This window comes from Apium graveolens, chromosome 6, assembly GCF_009905375.1.
Source record: "Apium graveolens cultivar Ventura chromosome 6, ASM990537v1, whole genome shotgun sequence".
NCBI lineage: Eukaryota > Viridiplantae > Streptophyta > Magnoliopsida > Apiales > Apiaceae > Apium > Apium graveolens.
The window spans coordinates 147,818,012-147,825,904 of record NC_133652.1 but is presented as its reverse complement, the minus strand read 5'-3'; positions in this window follow the sequence as shown (position 1 = coordinate 147,825,904).

Genomic DNA, 7,893 nt, shown 5'->3' with positions numbered 1-7,893 from the left:
CCATTATTTTGCTTTCCTTTTGCACCTTGAATATCTTATAAACTATTCTCAATACCATGTTTTCGTATAAACATGTTTTAAAGCTCATAAAACCCTGTTTTGTGCCATGATAAAACAACACTGATATGAGAATTATGTAGTAATAAGGATTGTATATGCAAAATTGGGTAAAACTTAAAACCCACAAAAGAGATTTCAAAAAAAAAACTGTTGTTATATATACATGTCATGCCATCGTATTGCTAAATAATTGCTCAATCAGGTTTGTAAGAAATGACCAACTCACCAGATCACCAAGAAGAAGAAATTCCCACTCAAGACCCAGAAATAAACCCAGAAACCACTATGATGAGCAGACTTGCTCAGCTTTTGCAACAACCTGTGGCCCCTAAAGTTGGAAATTTCAAGCACTTTCAATCTGTTCATCCCCAGAGTTCTTAGGTTTTCCAGACCCAATTAAAGCGCAGTCGTGGTTGAGAGAAATGGAAAAAGCCTTTGAGTTAGCAGAAGTTAAGGACGACAAGAAAGCTCAGTACGCAAGTTATTACCTGAGAGATGAAGCAAGTTTCTGGTGGGAGTCTTCTAAGGCGTTGTTGGAAGGCAAAGACTTATCTTGGGAAAAGTTCACCAAGATGTTTCTGGAAAAGTATTTGCCAAGTTATATGCAAGATCAGTTGGAGATGAAATTTATGGATCTTAGACAGGAGGAAATGTCGGTAGCAGAATATGAGGTGAAGTTTTCGGAATTGTCAAGATTCGTACCTGAGTACGTGAATACGGAAGCGAAGAAGGCTAAGAGGTTCCAGCAGGGACTCAAGCCGTGGATTAGAAGTCAAATAGCAATGTTGGAGATTAAGAATTATGCTACTTTGGTTCAGAAAGCGATGATAGTGGAAGGTGAGCGGGAAGCCGCCAGAAGAGAAAATGAAGGAAGAAAGAGGAAGTTTGAAAGCTCTGAGCAAGAGCAAGGAAGCTCAAAGTTCAGAGGGAAGTTTGGGAAGAATGGTGGAAGTCAAAACCAAAAGTTCCAGAAGTTTAGACCCGGGAATGGAGCTCAGAAGAACCGTTTCCAGAAAGCTGGACAACCGGGAAAGGATAGCAGACCCCAGATGCAAGAATGCAGAAACTGTGGAAAGAAACACCCGGGGAGGTGTAATAAGCTGGATATAATGTGTTTTAAGTGCAACCAAAAGGGGCATTATTCTTCAGAATGTCCAAGTGGAGTAAGGAATCCTGATTTGGCTTGTTTTAAGTGTGGCAAAGTGGGCCATATGGCCAGGAGTTGCAAGGAGCCTGTTCAGAAGGCTAACATTCTCAGAATCACTGGACCGCCATCTCTCCCGGCACCATCAGCTCAACCTAGAGCTAGAATGTTTAACATGTCAATGAAGGATGCGGTGCAAGATGTGGACGTGGTAGCAGGTATGCTTGCTATAAACTCAGTAGAAGTAAAAGTTTTGATGGATTCTGGAGCAACTAGATCTTTTATCTCTGAAAGTATTCTTGATAAGTTAAATTGTGTTGCGTACCCTCTAGAGCCTAATATGATTATAGAGGTAGCAAATCAAGAGAAAGTTGTTGTTAATAGGATTTGTCCTGATTGTGATGTGTCTATAGAAGGTCGGCGTTTTTCTGCTGACTTAATTCCTTTTAAGTTAGAAGAATTTGAGGTTATACTAGGAATGGATTGGTTGTCAAACCATGAAGCGCAAATAGAATGTAAAAGTAAGAAGGTAAAGTTAAGAACCAAGGATGGTGAGGAAGTGATATTTAAAGGAAAGAGGCAAGAGAAGAAATATCTAACGGCTATTGAGGCAAGAAGATTAATACGTCAAGGATGCGAAGTTTATTTGGCTCATGTCGTGGACGTGGAGAAAGAATCTGTGAAGATCGAGGATATTCCGGTAGTAAGAGATTTTCCGGATGTGTTTCCTGATGAATTGCCTGGACTACCTCCAGACAGAGAGATCGAGTTTACGATTGACTTGGCTCTTGGTACGGAACCAGTGTCGAAAGCACCCTATAGCATGGCGCCGGTCGAGATGAAGGAATTGGCAGCTCAGTTGCAAGAGTTGCTGGATAAAGGGGTAATCCGACCGAGTGTATCCCCGTGGGGCGCACCAGTGTTATTTGTAAAGAAAAAGGATGGAAGTATGCGGTTGTGCATTGATTACCGTGAACTGAATAAGTTGATGATCAAGAATAAGTACCCTCTACCGCGGATCGACGACTTGTTTGACCAGTTAAAAGGAGCTTCGTGTTTCTCAAAGATTGATTTAAGATCTGGGTATCATCAGTTAAAGATTAAAGCGGAAGATATACCCAAGACAGCGTTCCGAACGAGATACGGACACTATGAGTTTTTGGTAATGGCATTTGGCTTGACGAATGCGCCAGCTGCATTTATGGATCTTATGAACAGAGTATTCAAGCAGTATTTGGATAAGTTCGTTATTGTGTTTATCGACGATATACTGATTTACTCCAAGACGGAAGAAGATCATAAAGAGCATTTGAGGATTTCCTTGGAAATTCTGCGAAAAGAGAAACTGTATGCGAAATTTTCAAAGTGTGAATTCAGGCTAAAGGAAGTGCAATTTCTTGGTCATGTAGTTAATAAAGAAGGAATTAAAGTGGACCCAGCCAAGATAGAAGCTGTAATGAATTGGGAAAGACCCAAGACTCCGACGGAAGTCAGAAGTTTTCTGGGATTAGCTGGATATTATAGAAGATTTGTGCAAGATTTTTCTAAAATTACTGTTCCATTGACAAAATTGACAAGAAAGAATGAAAAGTTTGTTTGGACAGAAAAGTGCGAGGAAAGTTTTCAAGAGTTAAAGAAAAGATTGGTAACCGCCCCGGTGTTGGTATTACCAGATGATAAAGGGGAATTTGTAATATTCAGCGATGCTTCATATAAAGGACTTGAATGCGTGTTAATGCAACACGGGATGGTAATAGCATATGCGTCGAGGCAACTCAAGCCGCACGAGCAAAAGTATCCAACGCACGATTTGGAATTGGCAGCAATTATGTTTGCCCTTAAGATTTGGAGGCATTATTTGTACGGGGAAAAGTGCGAGATTTACACGGATCATAAAAGTTTAAAGTATATCTTTACTCAGAAAGAATTGAATATGCGACACAGAAGGTGGTTGGAATTGATCAAAGATTACGATTGTGCGATAAACTATCATCCTGGAAAGGCAAATATGGTAGCTGATGCTTTAAGTCGAAAAGAAAGATTGAATATGTTAACGTCATCGAGAGAATTAATCAAGGATTTCGAAAAGATGGAAATAGAGGTGCAGACTCCAGAATGTGGAGGTGAAGCTATATATGCGATGCTGTTTCAACCTGAAATTTTGGAAAAGATACGATTTTATCAAGAGCAAGTGATGAATCGCGAAAAGGATAAGTTGACGGGAGAAGAAATTAAAGCTCAAAAGGATGAAAAAGGGATATACCGTGTTAACTCACGTATTTGGATACCTAATGTTGTGGAACTAAAGCACGAGGTTTTGCAAGAAGCGCATAACTCAAGATTTTCAATTCATCCTGGAAGTACGAAGATGTACCAGGATTTAAAAGAAAGTTATTGGTGGCCAAACATGAAAAAGGAAATTGCGGAATGGATAAGTAAATGTTACACGTGCCAAAGAGTTAAAGCGGAACATCAAAGGCCAAGCGGATTGCTTCAGTCACTGGACATACCTGAATGGAAATGGGAGCATATAGCGATGGATTTCGTGGTAGGATTACCTAAAACCAAGTCAAATCATGATGCAATTTGGGTGGTAATCGATCGGTTGACAAAGTCAGCATATTTCCTGCCGGTAAACGAAAGGTTTTCATTGGAAAGGCTGATCAAATTGTATCTGGATGAGATTGTGATGCGTCATGGAGTTCCTGTATCTATCGTGTTTGATAGAGATCTAAGGTTTAATTCAAGATTTTGGCGACAATTCCATGATCATTTGGGAACGAAATTGAAAATGAGTACGACATATCATCCGCAGACAGAAGGACAAAGTGAAAGGATAATTCAGACGATTGAAGATATGTTGCGTACCTGTGCAATAAATTTCAAAGGAAATTGGGACGATCATTTGCCCTTAATTGAGTTTTCCTACAACAACAGTTATCACGCGAGTATTGGCATGCCGCCTTATAAAGCGTTGTACGGAAGAAAGTGTAGATCCCCTACTTATTGGGACGAAGTTGGTGAGCGCAAGTTAATTGGCCCAGAGCTAGTTCAGCAAATGAAGGAAAAAGTCGAAATGATACAAAAGAGATTAATTGCAGCTCAAGATTGACAGGCAAAGTACGCAAATCAAGAACGGAAAGATGTGCAGTTCGAAACTAGAGATAAAGTCATGTTAAAGATATCTCCTTAGAAAGGTTTAACTTGATTTGGAAAGAAAGGAAAGCTGATTCCAAGGTACATTGGACCATTTGAAGTATTACGACAAGTTGGGAAAGTGGCATATGAATTGGCGCTACCTCCGCAAATGCAACATCTGCACAATGTGTTTCATGTCTCTCTTCTGAAGAAGTATAATGCTGATGCGAGCCATGTGTTCGAGTTGGAACCAGTGGAAATCCAACCAGATTTGTCCTATGTGGAACAACCAGTGCGAATTTTGGATCGAAAAAAAGGACGCTTAGAAATAAAGTTGTACCTCTAGTTAGAGTGTTGTGGAGAAATCCACTAGTCGAGGAATCGACTTGGGAATTAGAAAGCGAAATTAAAGAAAAGTATCCCCATCTATTTGCTTAGATTAGATTCTGGGGACAGAATCCTTTTAAGGAGGGTAGATTGTGACGACTGAGAATTTTACGACGTAATTGAGCCAATAAAGTATGTCAAATATGATGTGATTATAATTATGTGACTAAGTGATGATTATTTGTCTTATCTGTATACTAGAGTTTAGGAGCGTGGATAAAAACGTTCCAATTTAAAGAGTCAGCTTAGAAGTATTGTTGTGATGTCGGGCCGTCAGGTAGAACGGAACCTGTCCCAATAAGGAATTAAAGAATATAAAATGTGAATTATGCGTGATTGAATGAAATGAATGAGTAATAAAGTATTTCATCCTAAGTGACGTGTTGACTGGTAAAGATATTGAGAAGCGTAATCGAAACGCTGAGCGTCGGGCCGTCAGGCTAAACATGACCCGATACGCGTAAAAGAGGATAAGGATTAAAGCAGGATAAATTCTATGATCACACCTGAGTCGTTATGTGACAGTATATGTGTGATTGCTTGACTATGTGCATGACTATGTTTTCTGTGTCAATTTTGTGAATTTTAAAGGAATTACATGATTTAAATAAAGGTTTAATTAACCTTCGTGCATTTTTATAAAATCAACCGAGTAAGATAAAAACATGGGATCTGTTCTGTTATCGTCGTAATGGTCCTAGAGACTTTTTAAAAATGATGAGTGAATTTAATTGATGGTCTTTGCATTTTTAAATTGATTTTATGTGAAAAATGTATTTATTAAAGCAAGTTTGCGAAATTTATATAAAATCAACCGTTCACTCAAAAAAATTATTATGAGTAATGGTTAAAAAGCTAATTTCGAGACCTAAGTGTTAAAATTGTCATTTTCAATAATTCTCGACTTTCCGAGAGAGATATATTTTATATTTGAATTTTGTTGCATTTGAGTAAAAAGAAAAGGATTGAGTGAGCTAAAAAGGAATTAGTAGATTACCATTTTGCCCTTGTTTTGGTGGAGTATAAATTCATTCACCCTCCCCCATTTTTCTTTTTCTTTCCGTGCACTCACTCTTCCCTCTCTTCTCTTTTCTCTCCTCTCTCTCGAACACTCTCTCTCACTCTCTCTCTCTCTTGGCTACTCTCTCTCTCTCTTTCCTCTCGGTATATTGTCTCTCCCTCTCTAATTCTTTGAAGCCCTCCATGAATCATCAACCTTATTCCATACAAGAGCTTCAATTCATGTGCATGTGTGTGTTTATGCTTGCATGCAAAGTGTGTGTGTGTGTTTGGGTTTGGTTTTGAGCCGAGACCCGAGGGTTTGCTTGATTAATTCGTGTTTTGTGATTATTGTGATGAAATCATATTGCATGTAGTGTTGCGGCATTTCTTTTGTTAAGAAATTGGGGATTTCGTGGTTGGACACCCTCGAATGAGGGCACCACCGTGAAGCCACCGCCACCGGTGATGAACTCCGGTGAACCGGTGGTGAGTTATGATGTGTAAACTGAACTCTAGACTAAATACACTCAAATTTTTGTGTTTGCATGTGGTGTTATCTAAAAAGCCGAATGGGTTTTTGTTTCTTTTAAAAGAGATCAAGTTAATTTTTGACAATGAAATTGTTGGTAGATAGTGATGATAGGAACTATAGAATAATTACAATTGATTTATGATTTACAAACTTGAGATGATGCATGCATGTTGTGATTTAGGTGAAATTCGAATTATTGGATTTGTGTTAAGAAATTTAGTTGGTTTAATCAATGAAAATGAGTGTTTGATATAGTGAAGAGATGAATTTGAATTGTATGTGAGCATGTATGTATGTTTTGGTTCGAATGGTTGTTGATAAGAAAAGAGAAATTCGATTTTGTGAGTTAATCTTGGTAAACACTAAGTTCATATGGCCTAAAAGTAATTGCATGTTAGTTTTAAAGAAAAACAAGGTGTGCATGCTATTGATTAGTCCTTGAGTTGTAGATTATGTTCTTTCCGAATGAAAAATGAGATAAAAGGGGTTAATTATTGATTAAGTAAATGCATGTTGGTTGAATGAATTAGGTGATGTATGATTTGGTGTTTAAGTGAATGGAATGATCTAGATTGGGACTAAAATAAGTGGGAAATGTGATGTATTTCCTTGAATGTTAAAAATCCATTCTTGCATGTTGATTTATGGAAAAACCCGAATGGGTCTTAGGAGTAAAAAGGAGGGATTAAGTAGGTTCTTGCCAATTATCTTAATGTCTAGTGAGAAATTGATTGCATGATAAAGATTGGATGGTTTTATGTTCAAATTTTAATAATTAAATGAAATTGTTGATTTCGATCCTTAATGTAAGTGGGATTCGGATTTTTGGTTAAAAAGGGATGAAGTTTAACTGCTAAATGATCTTTGTGAATTGCATTAGTTGTGTTTGATTATATGAGGTTGAAATTGAATATATGTGGATGTGTTTTGTATGTATGGTTCAAATTAAGGAATAAAAGAAAGAGGAAATTAAATCGTTTGTTATTAAGAGCTATACGTGATAGCTATAGGCGTAAAAGAGTTATATTAGTGTGATTTGGGAAATAGCCAAGGTTAAGCGAGTACGCTTTGATTGTTAAGTATATAAGGATATAAAAGTTACGAGAAAGGGATATGCTATGTGCTATGCGCTGTGTATAAGCTATATTCGTATACTCGAGTCAGAGATATAATCGAGTTATCGTATAGAGTGATCGTTCCGGGAATGAGAGTTGAGAATCTGATTAAGATTTTGGTTTTATTGTAGATTCGGAGCGTGAGGGCATTCAAGCTAGGAAAGGAAAGGATTTACTGGGTGGCAGTAGTTCAACCTTCAGGAAAGCAAATCCAGGCAAGTAACTCTGATTACTTGTGTAAATGGTTATAAAGAGAATGTTGTTCATACCATGTAGAGTATTGAACTGTTTAAGTATAAAACCCTTGTTTTATGAAACCCTGACATTGATTTGATGAACCCTTGTTCTTGATAATCTGTTATTGATAAGCCTATTGATTTCACCCTTTGATAATCTGTCTTTTCTGTTCAAAGTTACCTATTAAGCCATGGATTATATTGGACCCTTTGTTTATTCTTGTTAACCCTGTTTAATGATACCCTGTTTCTCTTGGTCACCCTTTTGATCCCTAAATC